Source organism: Phyllobates terribilis, unplaced genomic scaffold, assembly GCF_046119375.1.
Source record: "Phyllobates terribilis strain yellow unplaced genomic scaffold, ASM4611937v1 Scaffold_40__1_contigs__length_11209783, whole genome shotgun sequence".
In the NCBI taxonomy this organism is placed as follows: domain Eukaryota; kingdom Metazoa; phylum Chordata; class Amphibia; order Anura; family Dendrobatidae; genus Phyllobates; species Phyllobates terribilis.
In genome coordinates, this window is record NW_027362800.1 from 10,301,341 (window position 1) to 10,322,110 (window position 20,770).

A 20,770-nucleotide genomic window follows, 5' to 3' on the forward strand; every position below is an offset into this window, starting at 1 on the left:
GCGGGGGAGGGGGGTGGAACGAGCAGCTGTCTACCCTTAGCAGGAGGGTTGCTGATTAATTACCTCTCCTGCTGCTGCTGCTGCTGGCTGTCCAGCAGCAGACTGAAGGTGGCTGCTGCTGTGCGCAGGTATATAAAGGCTCAGAGCCTATTATGACACGCGCAGCCAGCGTTCCATTGCCACATTCCGTCTACTGCAGGCGGGATACCTGGATGGCTGAATGTCACTGAGAAGCTCACAGAGACCGCCATAAGCAACAGTTTAAAAGAATGCCACAGACTAATCAACCAAACTTTTTGGGTTGGTTTCTCTTTTATAGTCTGCAGGCATTAAATGAAAGAAGTCAGTGTTCCAGCAGAGGGAGACGTTTCAGAAAAGGCATTGTAGCAAACCAAAAAAGAAATTTTAAGCGCAGCAGAGTAACCAGCTCACATACCTGTTAGCTCAGGTGAGTTTAAAAGGCTGCTGTTGATAACAAGGGCATTTGCTAAATAGATGGTGTGTGTGCAACAATATACTGAAAGGTCAATTATATTGTGCAGCTTATCTCACCACCTGTAGTTATTTAGGTGAAAGCTCCAAAATGCTTGCCTAATATGTCTGTTTATCCAAAAGGAAGTATAGAGGGAGAGCTAGATAGATAGCATTGCATTACATTACATTACATGGCAATGCAATGCACAGTTGCTGAAGTTGAACCAAAATGAGCTTGTCATCTGGCTTCTGCAACTTTTAACATGAAAAATCCAATGAGGAGAAGAAAAGCAAAGCCAAAGAGTCCATCCCAAAATCCGACAAACAAGCAAAATGAACAAAAAGCATTGAATTCAATTCTTTCTGATTTTAGAAACTGCATTAAAGAAGGGGTGCACCGGTCCTGGAGATACTGCAATACCAGGTCAATGCGTGGAGTGGACAGAGCAAGCTCTTTTTCCATCTCCCTGTTCTAAAAATCCATTTAATATATGGTCCCCAGATAGGGGACGTATCAGATATTAAACTGATAAGAACAGATACTGCACTTGATCTTAGCCAAAAGGCCGAGAAGCGATAACCAGAATTGGTTTCCGACTACGGTGCCACCCAAGGATTCTGAAAAGTCCATTTGTGGAGATGGCCACCTGGACTCCCGTTAAGAAGACATGCTGTCAACCTCTAGATCCCTCACATGCCTGCACTTTTCGGCTTGCTGCTGCTGCAATCCACGCGTTTTAGATCTGCATAACTCCACCTCTTTTAGCACAGTACCCTCAACCCCCGGCTGTTCCCACCCGCCTCAACACCGTTGGAAGGGAGGAGAACCAATTAAGGCGGGGGGGGGGGGTGGAACGAGCAGCTGTCTACCCTTAGCAGGAGGGTTGCTGATTAATTACCTCTCCTGCTGCTGCTGCTGCTGGCTGTCCAGCAGCAGACTGAAGGTGGCTGCTGCTGTGCGCAGGTATATAAAGGCTCAGAGCCTATTATGACACGCGCAGCCAGCGTTCCATTGCCACATTCCGTCTACTGCAGGCGGGATACCTGGATGGCTGAATGTCACTGAGAAGCTCACAGAGACCGCCATAAGCAACAGTTTAAAAGAATGCCACAGACTAATCAACCAAACTTTTTGGGTTGGTTTCTCTTTTATAGTCTGCAGGCATTAAATGAAAGAAGTCAGTGTTCCAGCAGAGGGAGACAACGTTTCAGAAAAGGCATTGTAGCAAACCAAAAAAGAAATTTTAAGCGCAGCAGAGTAACCAGCTCACATACCTGTTAGCTCAGGTGAGTTTAAAAGGCTGCTGTTGATAACAAGGGCATTTGCTAAATAGATGGTGTGTGTGCAACAATATACTGAAAGGTCAATTATATTGTGCAGCTTATCTCACCACCTGTAGTTATTTAGGTGAAAGCTCCAAAATGCTTGCCTAATATGTCTGTTTATCCAAAAGGAAGTATAGAGGGAGAGCTAGATAGATAGCATTGCATTACATTACATTACATGGCAATGCAATGCACAGTTGCTGAAGTTGAACCAAAATGAGCTTGTCATCTGGCTTCTGCAACTTTTAACATGAAAAATCCAATGAGGAGAAGAAAAGCAAAGCCAAAGAGTCCATCCCAAAATCCGACAAACAAGCAAAATGAACAAAAAGCATTGAATTCAATTCTTTCTGATTTTAGAAACTGCATTAAAGAAGGGGTGCACCGGTCCTGGAGATACTGCAATACCAGGTCAATGCGTGGAGTGGACAGAGCAAGCTCTTTTTCCATCTCCCTGTTCTAAAAATCCATTTAATATATGGTCCCCAGATAGGGGACGTATCAGATATTAAACTTATAAGAACAGATACTACACTTGATCTTAGCCAAAAGGCCGAGAAGCGATAACCAGAATTGGTTTCCGACTACGGTGCCACTCAAGGATTCTGAAAAGTCCATTTGTGGAGATGGCCACCTGGACTCCCGTTAAGAAGACATGCTGTCAACCTCTAGATCCCTCACATGCCTGCACTTTTCGGCTTGCTGCTGCTGCAATCCACGCGTTTTAGATCTGCATAACTCCACCTCTTTTAGCACAGTACCCTCAACCCCCGGCTGTTCCCACCCGCCTCAACACCGTTGGAAGGGAGGAGAACCAATTAAGGCGGGGGGGGGGGGTGGAACGAGCAGCTGTCTACCCTTAGCAGGAGGGTTGCTGATTAATTACCTCTCCTGCTGCTGCTGCTGCTGGCTGTCCAGCAGCAGACTGAAGGTGGCTGCTGCTGTGCGCAGGTATATAAAGGCTCAGAGCCTATTATGACACGCGCAGCCAGCGTTCCATTGCCACATTCCGTCTACTGCAGGCGGGATACCTGGATGGCTGAATGTCACTGAGAAGCTCACAGAGACCGCCATAAGCAACAGTTTAAAAGAATGCCACAGACTAATCAACCAAACTTTTTGGGTTGGTTTCTCTTTTATAGTCTGCAGGCATTAAATGAAAGAAGTCAGTGTTCCAGCAGAGGGAGACAACGTTTCAGAAAAGGCATTGTAGCAAACCAAAAAAGAAATTTTAAGCGCAGCAGAGTAACCAGCTCACATACCTGTTAGCTCAGGTGAGTTTAAAAGGCTGCTGTTGATAACAAGGGCATTTGCTAAATAGATGGTGTGTGTGCAACAATATACTGAAAGGTCAATTATATTGTGCAGCTTATCTCACCACCTGTAGTTATTTAGGTGAAAGCTCCAAAATGCTTGCCTAATATGTCTGTTTATCCAAAAGGAAGTATAGAGGGAGAGCTAGATAGATAGCATTGCATTACATTACATTACATGGCAATGCAATGCACAGTTGCTGAAGTTGAACCAAAATGAGCTTGTCATCTGGCTTCTGCAACTTTTAACATGAAAAATCCAATGAGGAGAAGAAAAGCAAAGCCAAAGAGTCCATCCCAAAATCCGACAAACAAGCAAAATGAACAAAAAGCATTGAATTCAATTCTTTCTGATTTTAAAAACTGCATTAAAGAAGGGGTGCACCGGTCCTGGAGATACTGCAATACCAGGTCAATGCGTGGAGTGGACAGAGCAAGCTCTTTTTCCATCTCCCTGTTCTAAAAATCCATTTAATATATGGTCCCCAGATAGGGGACGTATCAGATATTAAACTGATAAGAACAGATACTACACTTGATCTTAGCCAAAAGGCCGAGAAGCGATAACCAGAATTGGTTTCCGACTACGGTGCCACCCAAGGATTCTGAAAAGTCCATTTGTGGAGATGGCCACCTGGACTCCCGTTAAGAAGACATGCTGTCAACCTCTAGATCCCTCACATGCCTGCACTTTTCGGCTTGCTGCTGCTGCAATCCACGCGTTTTAGATCTGCATAACTCCACCTCTTTTAGCACAGTACCCTCAACCCCCGGCTGTTCCCACCCGCCTCAACACCGTTGGAAGGGAGGAGAACCAATTAAGGCGGGGGAGGGGGGTGGAACGAGCAGCTGTCTACCCTTAGCAGGAGGGTTGCTGATTAATTACCTCTCCTGCTGCTGCTGCTGCTGGCTGTCCAGCAGCAGACTGAAGGTGGCTGCTGCTGTGCGCAGGTATATAAAGGCTCAGAGCCTATTATGACACGCGCAGCCAGCGTTCCATTGCCACATTCCGTCTACTGCAGGCGGGATACCTGGATGGCTGAATGTCACTGAGAAGCTCACAGAGACCGCCATAAGCAACAGTTTAAAAGAATGCCACAGACTAATCAACCAAACTTTTTGGGTTGGTTTCTCTTTTATAGTCTGCAGGCATTAAATGAAAGAAGTCAGTGTTCCAGCAGAGGGAGACAACGTTTCAGAAAAGGCATTGTAGCAAACCAAAAAAGAAATTTTAAGCGCAGCAGAGTAACCAGCTCACATACCTGTTAGCTCAGGTGAGTTTAAAAGGCTGCTGTTGATAACAAGGGCATTTGCTAAATAGATGGTGTGTGTGCAACAATATACTGAAAGGTCAATTATATTGTGCAGCTTATCTCACCACCTGTAGTTATTTAGGTGAAAGCTCCAAAATGCTTGCCTAATATGTCTGTTTATCCAAAAGGAAGTATAGAGGGAGAGCTAGATAGATAGCATTGCATTACATTACATTACATGGCAATGCAATGCACAGTTGCTGAAGTTGAACCAAAATGAGCTTGTCATCTGGCTTCTGCAACTTTTAACATGAAAAATCCAATGAGGAGAAGAAAAGCAAAGCCAAAGAGTCCATCCCAAAATCCGACAAACAAGCAAAATGAACAAAAAGCATTGAATTCAATTCTTTCTGATTTTAGAAACTGCATTAAAGAAGGGGTGCACCGGTCCTGGAGATACTGCAATACCAGGTCAATGCGTGGAGTGGACAGAGCAAGCTCTTTTTCCATCTCCCTGTTCTAAAAATCCATTTAATATATGGTCCCCAGATAGGGGACGTATCAGATATTAAACTGATAAGAACAGATACTACACTTGATCTTAGCCAAAAGGCCGAGAAGCGATAACCAGAATTGGTTTCCGACTACGGTGCCACCCAAGGATTCTGAAAAGTCCATTTGTGGAGATGGCCACCTGGACTCCCGTTAAGAAGACATGCTGTCAACCTCTAGATCCCTCACATGCCTGCACTTTTCGGCTTGCTGCTGCTGCAATCCACGCGTTTTAGATCTGCATAACTCCACCTCTTTTAGCACAGTACCCTCAACCCCCGGCTGTTCCCACCCGCCTCAACACCGTTGGAAGGGAGGAGAACCAATTAAGGCGGGGGGGGGGGGTGGAACGAGCAGCTGTCTACCCTTAGCAGGAGGGTTGCTGATTAATTACCTCTCCTGCTGCTGCTGCTGCTGGCTGTCCAGCAGCAGACTGAAGGTGGCTGCTGCTGTGCGCAGGTATATAAAGGCTCAGAGCCTATTATGACACGCGCAGCCAGCGTTCCATTGCCACATTCCGTCTACTGCAGGCGGGATACCTGGATGGCTGAATGTCACTGAGAAGCTCACAGAGACCGCCATAAGCAACAGTTTAAAAGAATGCCACAGACTAATCAACCAAACTTTTTGGGTTGGTTTCTCTTTTATAGTCTGCAGGCATTAAATGAAAGAAGTCAGTGTTCCAGCAGAGGGAGACAACGTTTCAGAAAAGGCATTGTAGCAAACCAAAAAAGAAATTTTAAGCGCAGCAGAGTAACCAGCTCACATACCTGTTAGCTCAGGTGAGTTTAAAAGGCTGCTGTTGATAACAAGGGCATTTGCTAAATAGATGGTGTGTGTGCAACAATATACTGAAAGGTCAATTATATTGTGCAGCTTATCTCACCACCTGTAGTTATTTAGGTGAAAGCTCCAAAATGCTTGCCTAATATGTCTGTTTATCCAAAAGGAAGTATAGAGGGAGAGCTAGATAGATAGCATTGCATTACATTACATTACATGGCAATGCAATGCACAGTTGCTGAAGTTGAACCAAAATGAGCTTGTCATCTGGCTTCTGCAACTTTTAACATGAAAAATCCAATGAGGAGAAGAAAAGCAAAGCCAAAGAGTCCATCCCAAAATCCGACAAACAAGCAAAATGAACAAAAAGCATTGAATTCAATTCTTTCTGATTTTAGAAACTGCATTAAAGAAGGGGTGCACCGGTCCTGGAGATACTGCAATACCAGGTCAATGCGTGGAGTGGACAGAGCAAGCTCTTTTTCCATCTCCCTGTTCTAAAAATCCATTTAATATATGGTCCCCAGATAGGGGACGTATCAGATATTAAACTGATAAGAACAGATTTTTTTTTTTTTTTATCGAAAGCCCGAATTCGTGTACAAAACCCGAGTGCGCTTAAAAAAGTGACAAGTGCCACAAAAAAAGTGCACTAGGATGCTGGTCTTCTTGAAACCCTCTCCAAAAGGAGAAGGGTCCCCCAAACCATTCCCCGTCCCTCCGAGCCAAAAGGCCACAGCGAGGAACAGGGACAAAAAGCCACCTCCAGCCGAAGCCAGAGGCGACCCAATCTTACCCCCAGCACCTGCCCGAGTTCTCACCCGAGCAAGGCACTGCGAGCCAAAGACTGTGCTCCCCTCCCGGAAGAGGGGAGCCAACAACGCTCTCCTCCCGAAAGAGGAGAGCCAGGGGGGTTCAGGGGGGAGCGGAACCTGATGGCCACACACTCCCCCCCTAGACCTGCCAAGAGAGGAACCCGTAAGGGAACCGCATCCCGACAAAATCCTAGTAGGACGTGACACACGTGAATAAGTGGACACACAGTGACAAAGAAATTAAATAAATAGTGAAGGTTTCACAGTATAATACTGCCCGGACCTTCGACCGGGAATTGAAAAATTCCCCATCCTAAGGCCAGAAGGCCCGGAATAAGGGTGTGTGCGAAGAAAGAAAATTTGAAGTGCTTGTGCAAATGTGCCATAAACTCAAGTGGGGTTCCCAATCCCAGTGAGTTAAGGCACCCCAGGGTCACCACTCCTGGGGCACTTCACACTTCGGGCTTTCGATCTTCCCCGGCCCAATGGCGTCGATCCTGGTGTGCCATGCTTTCCACCAGATGACTATATTAGCCACCTGGCGTACTAACAAGCGCCTAAACCCCAGTGTGCATAATGTATCAATCTACTAGGGCGGCCAACATCCAAAACCGCCTTTTCGAAAGATACTACACTTGATCTTAGCCAAAAGGCCGAGAAGCGATAACCAGAATTGGTTTCCGACTACGGTGCCACCCAAGGATTCTGAAAAGTCCATTTGTGGAGATGGCCACCTGGACTCCCGTTAAGAAGACATGCTGTCAACCTCTAGATCCCTCACTTGCCTGCACTTTTCGGCTTGCTGCTGCTGCAATCCACGCGTTTTAGATCTGTATAACTCCACCTCTTTTAGCACAGTACCCTCAACCCCCGGCTGTTCCCACCCGCCTCAACACCGTTGGAAGGGAGGAGAACCAATTAAGGCGGGGGGGGGGTGGAACGAGCAGCTGTCTACCCTTAGCAGGAGGGTTGCTGATTAATTACCTCTCCTGCTGCTGCTGCTGGCTGTCCAGCAGCAGACTGAAGGTGGCTGCTGCTGTGCGCAGGTATATAAAGGCTCAGAGCCTATTATGACACGCGCAGCCAGCGTTCCATTGCCACATTCCGTCTACTGCAGGCGGGATACCTGGATGGCTGAATGTCACTGAGAAGCTCACAGAGACCGCCATAAGCAACAGTTTAAAAGAATGCCACAGACTAATCAACCAAACTTTTTGGGTTGGTTTCTCTTTTATAGTCTGCAGGCATTAAATGAAAGAAGTCAGTGTTCCAGCAGAGGGAGACAACGTTTCAGAAAAGGCATTGTAGCAAACCAAAAAAGAAATTTTAAGCGCAGCAGAGTAACCAGCTCACATACCTGTTAGCTCAGGTGAGTTTAAAAGGCTGCTGTTGATAACAAGGGCATTTGCTAAATAGATGGTGTGTGTGCAACAATATACTGAAAGGTCAATTATATTGTGCAGCTTATCTCACCACCTGTAGTTATTTAGGTGAAAGCTCCAAAATGCTTGCCTAATATGTCTGTTTATCCAAAAGGAAGTATAGAGGGAGAGCTAGATAGATAGCATTGCATTACATTACATTACATGGCAATGCAATGCACAGTTGCTGAAGTTGAACCAAAATGAGCTTGTCATCTGGCTTCTGCAACTTTTAACATGAAAAATCCAATGAGGAGAAGAAAAGCAAAGCCAAAGAGTCCATCCCAAAATCCGACAAACAAGCAAAATGAACAAAAAGCATTGAATTCAATTCTTTCTGATTTTAGAAACTGCATTAAAGAAGGGGTGCACCGGTCCTGGAGATACTGCAATACCAGGTCAATGCGTGGAGTGGACAGAGCAAGCTCTTTTTCCATCTCCCTGTTCTAAAAATCCATTTAATATATGGTCCCCAGATAGGGGACGTATCAGATATTAAACTGATAAGAACAGATACTACACTTGATCTTAGCCAAAAGGCCGAGAAGCGATAACCAGAATTGGTTTCCGACTACGGTGCCACCCAAGGATTCTGAAAAGTCCATTTGTGGAGATGGCCACCTGGACTCCCGTTAAGAAGACATGCTGTCAACCTCTAGATCCCTCACATGCCTGCACTTTTCGGCTTGCTGCTGCTGCAATCCACGCGTTTTAGATCTGCATAACTCCACCTCTTTTAGCACAGTACCCTCAACCCCCGGCTGTTCCCACCCGCCTCAACACCGTTGGAAGGGAGGAGAACCAATTAAGGCGGGGGGGGGGGGGGGTGGAACGAGCAGCTGTCTACCCTTAGCAGGAGGGTTGCTGATTAATTACCTCTCCTGCTGCTGCTGCTGCTGGCTGTCCAGCAGCAGACTGAAGGTGGCTGCTGCTGTGCGCAGGTATATAAAGGCTCAGAGCCTATTATGACACGCGCAGCCAGCGTTCCATTGCCACATTCCGTCTACTGCAGGCGGGATACCTGGATGGCTGAATGTCACTGAGAAGCTCACAGAGACCGCCATAAGCAACAGATTAAAAGAATGCCACAGACTAATCAACCAAACTTTTTGGGTTGGTTTCTCTTTTATAGTCTGCAGGCATTAAATGAAAGAAGTCAGTGTTCCAGCAGAGGGAGACAACGTTTCAGAAAAGGCATTGTAGCAAACCAAAAAAGAAATTTTAAGCGCAGCAGAGTAACCAGCTCACATACCTGTTAGCTCAGGTGAGTTTAAAAGGCTGCTGTTGATAACAAGGGCATTTGCTAAATAGATGGTGTGTGTGCAACAATATACTGAAAGGTCAATTATATTGTGCAGCTTATCTCACCACCTGTAGTTATTTAGGTGAAAGCTCCAAAATGCTTGCCTAATATGTCTGTTTATCCAAAAGGAAGTATAGAGGGAGAGCTAGATAGATAGCATTGCATTACATTACATTACATGGCAATGCAATGCACAGTTGCTGAAGTTGAACCAAAATGAGCTTGTCATCTGGCTTCTGCAACTTTTAACATGAAAAATCCAATGAGGAGAAGAAAAGCAAAGCCAAAGAGTCCATCCCAAAATCCGACAAACAAGCAAAATGAACAAAAAGCATTGAATTCAATTCTTTCTGATTTTAGAAACTGCATTAAAGAAGGGGTGCACCGGTCCTGGAGATACTGCAATACCAGGTCAATGCGTGGAGTGGACAGAGCAAGCTCTTTTTCCATCTCCCTGTTCTAAAAATCCATTTAATATATGGTCCCCAGATAGGGGACGTATCAGATATTAAACTGATAAGAACAGATACTACACTTGATCTTAGCCAAAAGGCCGAGAAGCGATAACCAGAATTGGTTTCCGACTACGGTGCCACCCAAGGATTCTGAAAAGTCCATTTGTGGAGATGGCCACCTGGACTCCCGTTAAGAAGACATGCTGTCAACCTCTAGATCCCTCACATGCCTGCACTTTTCGGCTTGCTGCTGCTGCAATCCACGCGTTTTAGATCTGCATAACTCCACCTCTTTTAGCACAGTACCCTCAACCCCCGGCTGTTCCCACCCGCCTCAACACCGTTGGAAGGGAGGAGAACCAATTAAGGCGGGGGGGGGGGTGGAACGAGCAGCTGTCTACCCTTAGCAGGAGGGTTGCTGATTAATTACCTCTCCTGCTGCTGCTGCTGCTGGCTGTCCAGCAGCAGACTGAAGGTGGCTGCTGCTGTGCGCAGGTATATAAAGGCTCAGAGCCTATTATGACACGTGCAGCCCGCGTTCCATTGCCACATTCCGTCTACTGCAGGCGGGATACCTGGATGGCTGAATGTCACTGAGAAGCTCACAGAGACCGCCATAAGCAACAGTTTAAAAGAATGCCACAGACTAATCAACCAAACTTTTTGGGTTGGTTTCTCTTTTATAGTCTGCAGGCATTAAATGAAAGAAGTCAGTGTTCCAGCAGAGGGAGACAACGTTTCAGAAAAGGCATTGTAGCAAACCAAAAAAGAAATTTTAAGCGCAGCAGAGTAACCAGCTCACATACCTGTTAGCTCAGGTGAGTTTAAAAGGCTGCTGTTGATAACAAGGGCATTTGCTAAATAGATGGTGTGTGTGCAACAATATACTGAAAGGTCAATTATATTGTGCAGCTTATCTCACCACCTGTAGTTATTTAGGTGAAAGCTCCAAAATGCTTGCCTAATATGTCTGTTTATCCAAAAGGAAGTATAGAGGGAGAGCTAGATAGATAGCATTGCATTACATTACATTACATGGCAATGCAATGCACAGTTGCTGAAGTTGAACCAAAATGAGCTTGTCATCTGGCTTCTGCAACTTTTAACATGAAAAATCCAATGAGGAGAAGAAAAGCAAAGCCAAAGAGTCCATCCCAAAATCCGACAAACAAGCAAAATGAACAAAAAGCATTGAATTCAATTCTTTCTGATTTTAGAAACTGCATTAAAGAAGGGGTGCACCGGTCCTGGAGATACTGCAATACCAGGTCAATGCGTGGAGTGGACAGAGCAAGCTCTTTTTCCATCTCCCTGTTCTAAAAATCCATTTAATATATGGTCCCCAGATAGGGGACGTATCAGATATTAAACTGATAAGAACAGATTTTTTTTTTTTTTTTTTTTTTCTCCTCAGACGAGGAAATTCCACAGTCTATGGAAACCAGACAAAGGAAAATTCCATCAAAACAGCTGCGTCAAATCCAATACGCAATTTGCTGTCCCCATCATCATCGGAAATATTTATTTCATATTTCAAAACAACAATAACAAAAATCAAGAGGTACTAACAATATATCTCCACTTTTTAACTTTCCATATTCCCTCCGCATCCACTTCCCCTCTCCTCTTTTTGTCCCATAGGAAACACACATACATCTTCCCCAAAATCACCTTCACACTATCCTTTACAGCAATTTCCTTCCTTTTAAACACATACACATTCCTCACATCCCATAACACTTCCTTTATACATGCAAGCATCAACCACAAGACTCTTTCCTTCGTCCCATCACATATTCCCAAACCAAACATAAACAACTCAAAAGACAACAAATTCACACCACACAATTCTTTACACAAAGGCCCCATTCTCCCAATCACATCTCTAGCATACTGGCAATTCCAAAAAACATGCAACACACTTTCCCTTCCACCACAGCCATTTCTTGGACACATGTCACTCCTCACCAAACCTCTATTCCTCTGAAACTCTCTCACAGGTAATACTCCATGTAAAGACTGCCACACAACTTCACTCTGTTTGTTGGTCATACCACTCATCCGCACTTTCTTCCAAACCTTCTGCACATCACCACCCCTAACCATATTTATTCCACATTCTACCTCTCTACATTCAATCATCCTATACACAGCCTTCTTATTCTCCAGCAATCTCACATCTGCATCACACAGTTCATACCTCACCAAAAACTTATAAACCCACACATACCATACAGGCACCTCAAAAGCAATCGGACATCGCAAATCCCTTTCTTGCCACTTTAAACGAAACAAATACGCTCCAAATAAATACCTACACATAGATAAAAACTTTCCATCCGCCCTAATCACTTTCAAAACAAACACAACGATATTCACACCAAAAAACACGTCCAAATTCGGAAAACCCAAACCACCTTTTTCCACTCTTTTAACCAAAATTTCTCTCCTAGCTCTCTCCATTTTCGAGTTCCACAAAAAAACAAATAAAATTCTATTCAAGCTTCTCATACACATATATCCTGGTGGAAATACTACCGCAATATATAAAAATATTGGCAACACCACACTCTTAACAATTAAAATCTTCCCAAAAAAGGATAAACTCCTCAATTTCCAAAAATTCAACTTCTGCTCAACTTTTCCTTTCGCATCATCCCAACTTTCTTTCCCATCCAAACTCTCTGAAAACTTCACACCCAAAACTTTAATAGGTCCATTCACTACATTCACACCTACATCCCTACTTAAACTTCCGCCTCCAAAACCCTTACACTCACTCTTTTCCCAATTCACTTTAAACGCAGATGCACCACAAAAAATAGACACTAACAACTTCACCCGCCTCACCGAACATTCAGAATCACATAATACACACACGTCATCCATATAACCACTCACCTTCCATTCTTTTCCTCCACCTCCCGGCACTTGCACACCACGAATTACCTTATCTTTCCTCAGCATACACAACAATGGCTCAATTGCACAAATAAATGCTACAGGGGACAAAGGACACCCCTGTCGCACACCCGAAAACACATTCACTTTCCTACCCACATACCCATTCATTAAAACACAGCTATAAACACCCGCATACAAACTTCTCACTCGCCCAACAAAATCAGCCGGAAAACCCATTTTTAACAACACTCTGAACAAAAAACCATGCGACAACCTATCATAAGCCTTTTCAAAATCCAAACTTAACAAAAATACACTCTTCTTACGACCCATGCAATCCCATAGACAATCTCTTAACATACACACACACTCATGAATCCGCCTCCCAGGTACCGCACAACACTGCTCATCCCCAATCACACTCTCTATCACATCACGCATCCTATTAGCCATAAGTTTTGCATAGATTTTATAATCACAATTAAGTAAAGTTATTGGCCTCCAATTCCTCAGACATTTCAAATCCCCTTTCTTAGGAATTAACACAACCATACCTGCACGCATACTCTCAGTCACCTCCATGTTTCCCCACATATACTTACATACATCCACAAAGTCCTTACCAATCACACCCCACATCACACGATAAAATTCTACTGGGAGGCCATCCTCCCCCGGCGTCTTATTCAAAGCCATACTACACATAACCTTCCATACCTCATCACCAGTCACCTCACCCATCACTCTCTCTCTTTCTGCTTCACTCAACTTACTCTCTAACACACTCAAAACATCATTCTCCAAACATTCATCCCTCTGTTTCACTGCATACAGATCCTCATAAAACTTAGCCACCTCTTCACACATATCCTCTCCACTCACCTCACTTCCATCTGCTCTATACACCACGCTCATACTCTGTTTCTTTCCAAAAACTTTTTTAAAGAAAAACCGAGAACATTTCTCATCCTGCTCCATCTTATCAATCTTTGCCCTAAACACTATGCTTCTCCCTCTCTCCAACAAAAACTCACTAATCTCCTTTTTTACCTCTAAAATATCCTCCTCCACCTCAACTCCTCCTTCTCTTAACTTATACAAAACGCTCAACCGCGCGTTCAGTTTAACAAAACTCTCTCTTTTAATTGCTGCATACTTGTATCCTAAATTTTTAAAGAACATTTTTGTTTGTTTCTTCACCCAGTCCCACCACTCACAAACATTCCCGAACTCATTTTTATGCTTACACCATTCTTCATACCGCCTTTCATACTCCTTTCTCACATCTTCATTCTCTAACAGTTTAACATTTAACTTCCACAATCCTCTCCCAAACACTCCATCAACTTTTATATCCAACTCACACAACATACACACATGATCTGAAAAAAGAACGTTTTCCTGCCTATAATTAACAGAAACCATATTTTTAGAAATAAAACAATAATCCAATCTGGATTGTACCCTACCACTCTCAGAAAAGAAAGTGTTCAACAAAGGATTCATGTTACACACCCGCTGCATATCACACAACCCAAAATCATTCACTAACTCCAATAATGCTTTCCCAGACACATCCACATTCACTCTCCCCACATCACAGTTCATATCACCCACAATTACCACAGGTATTCTTCCTGGAACAAAAAGCTTAATTTTTTCAAATAAATTTTTGCGCTCATTTTTTCCAACTGGCGCATAAACATTAATAACACAAAACTTTACATTCTTGTATACAAAATTAGCAAGGATACATCTCCCCACCTCAATAACCAAATAATCACTCAAAACAACCTCCCTTCCTTTAACCAAAATACCCACACCATCATTCTTATTACATGCACTCCCCGACCACACAGACGCTCCATAAGACCATTCATCCCCTTTCACACCATCCACTACCCCACATTCTTGTAAACAAAAAATAGATGCATTTTGCATAGCTAAAAACTCAAAAATAGCAGCTCTTCTTACTTTACTTTTAAACACTCTTACGTTTTGGGACACTATGGTAAATCCCATAATACTTCTACTCCTTCACCAATTACACAAAGAAATAGCCTTTGGCCTAAACCAAAGCTCACAAGAGGACAAAAAGAAAAAACATTTACAATATTATATGGTGACACTATCCAGCACCACCACTATCCTCCTCCGCCATCAGAACAGAACAGCTGGTTTCCGACCCGCTGGCTTCACCACCCACACTCCTCATTCTGGCAGTTCTGATCTTCCTCTGAGGCTCACTAAAATCTGCATCATCACTGCCCCCACCATCCTCCCTACGACTCTTCTTTGCACCCCTATCATCCTCCGAAGAAAAATCTTCAATGTTTTCAGGACCCGAAGGGTGTTCAGGACTGTCGGGTTCCGAGATTTGCACTTCACATCCTGTTGCGTCCATTGCCTCTCCAAAAGTCATCATCTCAGGCAGCTCTGCCTCCACCACTTTCCTAGATATTCTCGCAGACACTGCCTTTTTCTCCACCTTTGCCACTTCCCTCCAGAACTCCTTTTCTTCCCTCCGCTTCTTCCTCATTTCTTCAGCAGAAGAAGAACATGGTCTCAGGGACACCTCCTCTGGCGCCGTAGAGGGAGAGGCTCTACCAGTTTCCCGCCTCCTTCCCTCTCTCTCCTCCCTCTCCAATCTTTCCAGCACTTTCAGTGCGCTTGCCATCTGCCTCCTCTCCAGCTCCTCCTCCTTCTGTTCTTTATCAGAACGTCTAGGTGCACTCCTAGGACAGTCCTTATACATGTGATCACTACTCCCACAGACATCACAGGACTTGGCCTCTGGACACTGGTTGGCCATATGCCCCTCCTTTCTGCAATTTCGGCAACACTGCCCTTTAAGGCATGTTACCATGGTATGTCCGAAAGAAAAGCATCTACGGCAAAACATGGGCTGGCCTGGGTAAAAGAGGAAACCTCTATGGCCTGCAACGGAAAAATTTGATGGAGGGTGTCTAAAGCCCCCCACACTGTCAGGATCCCTTTTCAATTTCACACGGAATTTATACTGACAGTTAAAGATACCTAGACAATTGACTTGCTTCACTCCCTTCCGCACATATTCACAGTAGCGAGAGAGGAAGCACTCCAGCAGCTCAGGGTCTGTAAAAGGGTTATAGACAGTCACAGTCACCTCCTTTTCTTGCAGACCAAACAAAGGTTCCCATCTAACTCCTTCCAAGCAGGGATCACTAGAGTGACCACGGAGCCATTCAAAGACATTAAGGCAAACATCCTGGTCCATAAAGGTAACGTCATAATTACCTTGACGTGAAAATTCGTTGACACTGAAGATCTCAGAACGTCTTACTCCAGCTTTGCCTTCAACGATGTCTTGGACAATGAAAACCACGTTGTTCTTGTTCTGGTCAGATGGATCCACGGACAAACGGATGGTGTTCTTCACAAAAGACATCTTGGATTCTGTCGGTATGGAATACCACAGGAAAAAGCAGAAAATCCTCCACAAAAGGGTCCGGATTCCTCCAGGAGACTCGCACCAATCAAGGTACAGTCATACGATCGCAGCCAAAAGGCCGAGAAGCGATAACCAGAATTGGTTTCCGACTACGGTGCCACCCAAGGATTCTGAAAAGTCCATTTGTGGAGATGGCCACCTGGACTCCCGTTAAGAAGACATGCTGTCAACCTCTAGATCCCTCACATGCCTGCACTTTTCGGCTTGCTGCTGCTGCAATCCACTCGTTTTAGATCTGCATAACTCCACCTCTTTTAGCACAGTACCCTCAACCCCCGGCTGTTCCCACCCGCCTCAACACCGTTGGAAGGGAGGAGAACCAATTAAGGCGGGGGGGGGGGGTGTGGAACGAGCAGCTGTCTACCCTTAGCAGGAGGGTTGCTGATTAATTACCTCTCCTGCTGCTGCTGCTGCTGGCTGTCCAGCAGCAGACTGAAGGTGGCTGCTGCTGTGCGCAGGTATATAAAGGCTCAGAGCCTATTATGACACGCGCAGCCAGCGTTCCATTGCCACATTCCGTCTACTGCAGGCGGGATACCTGGATGGCTGAATGTCACTGAGAAGCTCACAGAGACCGCCATAAGCAACAGTTTAAAAGAATGCCACAGACTAATCAACCAAACTTTTTGGGTTGGTTTCTCTTTTATAGTCTGCAGGCATTAAATGAAAGAAGTCAGTGTTCCAGCAGAGGGAGACAACGTTTCAGAAAAGGCATTGTAGCAAACCAAAAAAGAAATTTTAAGCGCAGCAGAGTAACCAGCTCACATACCTGTTAGCTCAGGTGAGTTTAAAAGGCTGCTGTTGATAACAAGGGCATTTGCTAAATAGATGGTGTGTGTGCAACAATATACTGAAAGGTCAATTATATTGTGCAGCTTATCTCACCACCTGTAGTTATTTAGGTGAAAGCTCCAAAATGCTTGCCTAATATGTCTGTTTATCCAAAAGGAAGTATAGAGGGAGAGCTAGATAGATAGCATTGCATTACATTACATTACATGGCAATGCAATGCACAGTTGCTGAAGTTGAACCAAAATGAGCTTGTCATCTGGCTTCTGCAACTTTTAACATGAAAAATCCAATGAGGAGAAGAAAAGCAAAGCCAAAGAGTCCATCCCAATATCCGACAAACAAGCAAAATGAACAAAAAGCATTGAATTCAATTCTTTCTGATTTTAGAAACTGCATTAAAGAAGGGGTGCACCGGTCCTGGAGATACTGCAATACCAGGTCAATGCGTGGAGTGGACAGAGCAAGCTCTTTTTCCATCTCCCTGTTCTAAAAATCCATTTAATATATGGTCCCCAGATAGGGGACGTATCAGATATTAAACTGATAAGAACAGATACTACACTTGATCTTAGCCAAAAGGCCGAGAAGCGATAACCAGAATTGGTTTCCGACTACGGTGCCACCCAAGGATTCTGAAAAGTCCATTTGTGGAGATGGCCACCTGGACTCCCGTTAAGAAGACATGCTGTCAACCTCTAGATCCCTCACATGCCTGCACTTTTCGGCTTGCTGCTGCTGCAATCCACGCGTTTTAGATCTGCATAACTCCACCTCTTTTAGCACAGTACCCTCAACCCCCGGCTGTTCCCACCCGCCTCAACACCGTTGGAAGGGAGGAGAACCAATTAAGGCGGGGGGGGGGTGGAACGAGCAGCTGTCTACCCTTAGCAGGAGGGTTGCTGATTAATTACCTCTCCTGCTGCTGCTGCTGCTGGCTGTCCAGCAGCAGACTGAAGGTGGCTGCTGCTGTGCGCAGGTATATAAAGGCTCAGAGCCTATTATGACACGCGCAGCCAGCGTTCCATTGCCACATTCCGTCTACTGCAGGCGGGATACCTGGATGGCTGAATGTCACTGAGAAGCTCACAGAGACCGCCATAAGCAACAGTTTAAAAGAATGCCACAGACTAATCAACCAAACTTTTTGGGTTGGTTTCTCTTTTATAGTCTGCAGGAATTAAATGAAAGAAGTCAGTGTTCCAGCAGAGGGAGACAACGTTTCAGAAAAGGCATTGTAGCAAACCAAAAAAGAAATTTTAAGCGCAGCAGAGTAACCAGCTCACATACCTGTTAGCTCAGGTGAGTTTAAAAGGCTGCTGTTGATAACAAGGGCATTTGCTAAATAGATGGTGTGTGTGCAACAATATACTGAAAGGTCAATTATATTGTGCAGCTTATCTCACCACCTGTAGTTATTTAGGTGAAAGCTCCAAAATGCTTGCCTAATATGTCTGTTTATCCAAAAGGAAGTATAGAGGGAGAGCTAGATAGATAGCATTGCATTACATTACATTACATGGCAATGCAATGCACAGTTGCTGAAGTTGAACCAAAATGAGCTTGTCATCTGGCTTATGCAACTTTTAACATGAAAAATCCAATGAGGAGAAGAAAAGCAAAGCCAAAGAGTCCATCCCAAAATCCGACAAACAAGCAAAATGAACAAAAAGCATTGAATTCAATTCTTTCTGATTTTAGAAACTGCATTAAAGAAGGGGTGCACCGGTCCTGGAGATACTGCAATACCAGGTCAATGCGTGGAGTGGACAGAGCAAGCTCTTTTTCCATCTCCCTGTTCTAAAAATCCATTTAATATATGGTCCCCAGATAGGGGACGTATCAGATATTAAACTGATAAGAACAGATACTACACTTGATCTTAGCCAAAAGGCCGAGAAGCGATAACCAGAATTGGTTTCCGACTACGGTGCCACCCAAGGATTCTGAAAAGTCCATTTGTGGAGATGGCCACCTGGACTCCCGTTAAGAAGACATGCTGTCAACCTCTAGATCCCTCACATGCCTGCACTTTTCGGCTTGCTGCTGCTGCAATCCACGCGTTTTAGATCTGCATAACTCCACCTCTTTTAGCACAGTACCCTCAACCCCCGGCTGTTCCCACCCGCCTCAACACCGTTGGAAGGGAGGAGAACCAATTAAGGCGGGGGGGGGTGGAAAGAGCAGCTGTCTACCCTTAGCAGGAGGGTTGCTGATTAATTACCTCTCCTGCTGCTGCTGCTGCTGGCTGTCCAGCAGCAGACTGAAGGTGGCTGCTGCTGTGCGCAGGTATATAAAGGCTCAGAGCCTATTATGACACGCGCAGCCAGCGTTCCATTGCCACATTCCGTCTACTGCAGGCGGGATACCTGGATGGCTGAATGTCACTGAGAAGCTCACAGAGACCGCCATAAGCAACAGTTTAAAAGAATGCCACAGACTAATCAACCAAACTTTTTGGGTTGGTTTCTCTTTTATAGTCTGCAGGCATTAAATGAAAGAAGTCAGTGTTCCAGCAGAGGGAGACAACGTTTCAGAAAAGGCATTGTAGCAAACCAAAAAAGAAATTTTAAGCGCAGCAGAGTAACCAGCTCACATACCTGTTAGCTCAGGTGAGTTTAAAAGGCTGCTGTTGATAACAAGGGCATTTGCTAAATAGATGGTGTGTGTGCAACAATATACTGAAAGGTCAATTATATTGTGCAGCTTATCTCACCACCTGTAGTTATTTAGGTGAAAGCTCCAAAATGCTTGCCTAATATGTCTGTTTATCCAAAAGGAAGTATAGAGGGAGAGCTAGATAGATAGCATTGCATTACATTACATTACATGGCAATGCAATGCACAGTTGCTGAAGTTGAACCAAAATGAGCTTGTCATCTGGCTTCTGCAACTTTTAACATGAAAAATCCAATGAGGAGAAGAAAAGCAAAGCCAAAGAGTCCATCCCAAAAACCGACAAACAAGCAAAATGAACAAAAAGCATTGAATTCAATTCTTTCTGATTATAGAAACTGCATTAAAGAAGGGGTGCACCGGTCCTGGAGATACTGCAATACCAGGTCAATGCGTGGAGTGGACAGAGCAAGCTCTTTTTCCATCTCCCTGTTCTAAAAATCCATTTAATATATGGTCCCCAGAAAGGGGACGTATCAGATATTAAACTGATAAGAACAGATACTACACTTGATCTTAGCCAAAAGGCCGAGAAGCGATAACCAGAATTGGTTTCCGACTACGGTGCCACCCAAGGATTCTGAAAAGTCCATTTGTGGAGATGGCCACCTGGACTCCCGTTAAGAAGACATGCTGTCAACCTCTAGATCCCTCACATGCCTGCACTTTTCGGCTTGCTGCTGCTGCAATCCACGCGTTTTAGATCTGCATAACTCCACCTCTTTTAGCACAGTACCCTCAACCCCCGGCTGTTCCCACCCGCCTCAACACCGTTGGAAGGGAGGAGAACCAATTAAGGCGGGGGGGGGGGTGGAACGAGCAGCTGTCTACCCTTAGCAGGAGGGTTGCTGATTAATTACCTCTCCTGCTGCTGCTGGCTGTCCAGCAGCAGACTGAAGGTGGCTGCTGCTGTGCGCAGGTATATAAAGGCTCAGAGCCTATTATGACACGCGCAGCCAGCGTTCCATTGCCACATTCCGTCTACTGCAGGCGGGATACCTGGATGGCTGAATGTCACTGAGAAGCTCACAGAGACCGCCATAAGCAACAGTTTAAAAGAATGCCACAGACTAATCAACCAAACTTTTTGGGTTGGTTTCTCTTTTATAGTCTGCAGGCATTAAATGAAAGAAGTCAGTGTTCCAGCAGAGGGAGACAACGTTTCAGAAAAGGCATTGTAGCAAACCAAAAAAGAAATTTTAAGCGCAGCAGAGT

At 44.7% G+C, this 20,770-nt stretch overlaps 11 non-coding genes and 1 pseudogene across 11 annotated transcripts; all 12 read right to left on the bottom strand.

Moving 5' to 3' along the window:
- Positions 1–861: 861 nt before the first annotated feature.
- On the bottom strand, positions 862–1,052 carry LOC141184857 (U2 spliceosomal RNA). The gene has a single exon (XR_012259573.1). It is a non-coding gene; the product is annotated as a U2 spliceosomal RNA (small nuclear RNA).
- Positions 1,053–2,174: 1,122 nt separating this feature from the next.
- LOC141185389 (U2 spliceosomal RNA) lies at positions 2,175–2,365 on the bottom strand. The gene has a single exon (XR_012260056.1). It is a non-coding gene; the product is annotated as a U2 spliceosomal RNA (small nuclear RNA).
- Positions 2,366–3,487: 1,122 nt separating this feature from the next.
- On the bottom strand, positions 3,488–3,678 carry LOC141190632 (U2 spliceosomal RNA). The gene has a single exon (XR_012264651.1). It is a non-coding gene; the product is annotated as a U2 spliceosomal RNA (small nuclear RNA).
- Positions 3,679–4,800: 1,122 nt separating this feature from the next.
- Positions 4,801–4,991, bottom strand: LOC141190633 (U2 spliceosomal RNA). The gene has a single exon (XR_012264652.1). It is a non-coding gene; the product is annotated as a U2 spliceosomal RNA (small nuclear RNA).
- A 1,122-nt stretch (positions 4,992–6,113) lies between these two features.
- LOC141185913 (U2 spliceosomal RNA) lies at positions 6,114–6,300 on the bottom strand. Its single transcript, XR_012260503.1, has one exon. It is a non-coding gene; the product is annotated as a U2 spliceosomal RNA (small nuclear RNA).
- A 789-nt stretch (positions 6,301–7,089) lies between these two features.
- On the bottom strand, positions 7,090–7,181 carry LOC141186280 (U2 spliceosomal RNA; annotated as a pseudogene).
- Positions 7,182–8,298: 1,117 nt separating this feature from the next.
- Positions 8,299–8,489, bottom strand: LOC141190634 (U2 spliceosomal RNA). Its single transcript, XR_012264653.1, has one exon. It is a non-coding gene; the product is annotated as a U2 spliceosomal RNA (small nuclear RNA).
- Positions 8,490–9,614: 1,125 nt separating this feature from the next.
- LOC141190635 (U2 spliceosomal RNA) lies at positions 9,615–9,805 on the bottom strand. The gene has a single exon (XR_012264654.1). It is a non-coding gene; the product is annotated as a U2 spliceosomal RNA (small nuclear RNA).
- A 1,121-nt stretch (positions 9,806–10,926) lies between these two features.
- On the bottom strand, positions 10,927–11,119 carry LOC141185914 (U2 spliceosomal RNA). Its single transcript, XR_012260504.1, has one exon. It is a non-coding gene; the product is annotated as a U2 spliceosomal RNA (small nuclear RNA).
- Positions 11,120–17,283: 6,164 nt separating this feature from the next.
- LOC141190637 (U2 spliceosomal RNA) lies at positions 17,284–17,474 on the bottom strand. Its single transcript, XR_012264655.1, has one exon. It is a non-coding gene; the product is annotated as a U2 spliceosomal RNA (small nuclear RNA).
- Positions 17,475–18,594: 1,120 nt separating this feature from the next.
- On the bottom strand, positions 18,595–18,785 carry LOC141190638 (U2 spliceosomal RNA). The gene has a single exon (XR_012264656.1). It is a non-coding gene; the product is annotated as a U2 spliceosomal RNA (small nuclear RNA).
- A 1,119-nt stretch (positions 18,786–19,904) lies between these two features.
- On the bottom strand, positions 19,905–20,095 carry LOC141184334 (U2 spliceosomal RNA). The gene has a single exon (XR_012259099.1). It is a non-coding gene; the product is annotated as a U2 spliceosomal RNA (small nuclear RNA).
- Positions 20,096–20,770: the final 675 nt, after the last annotated feature.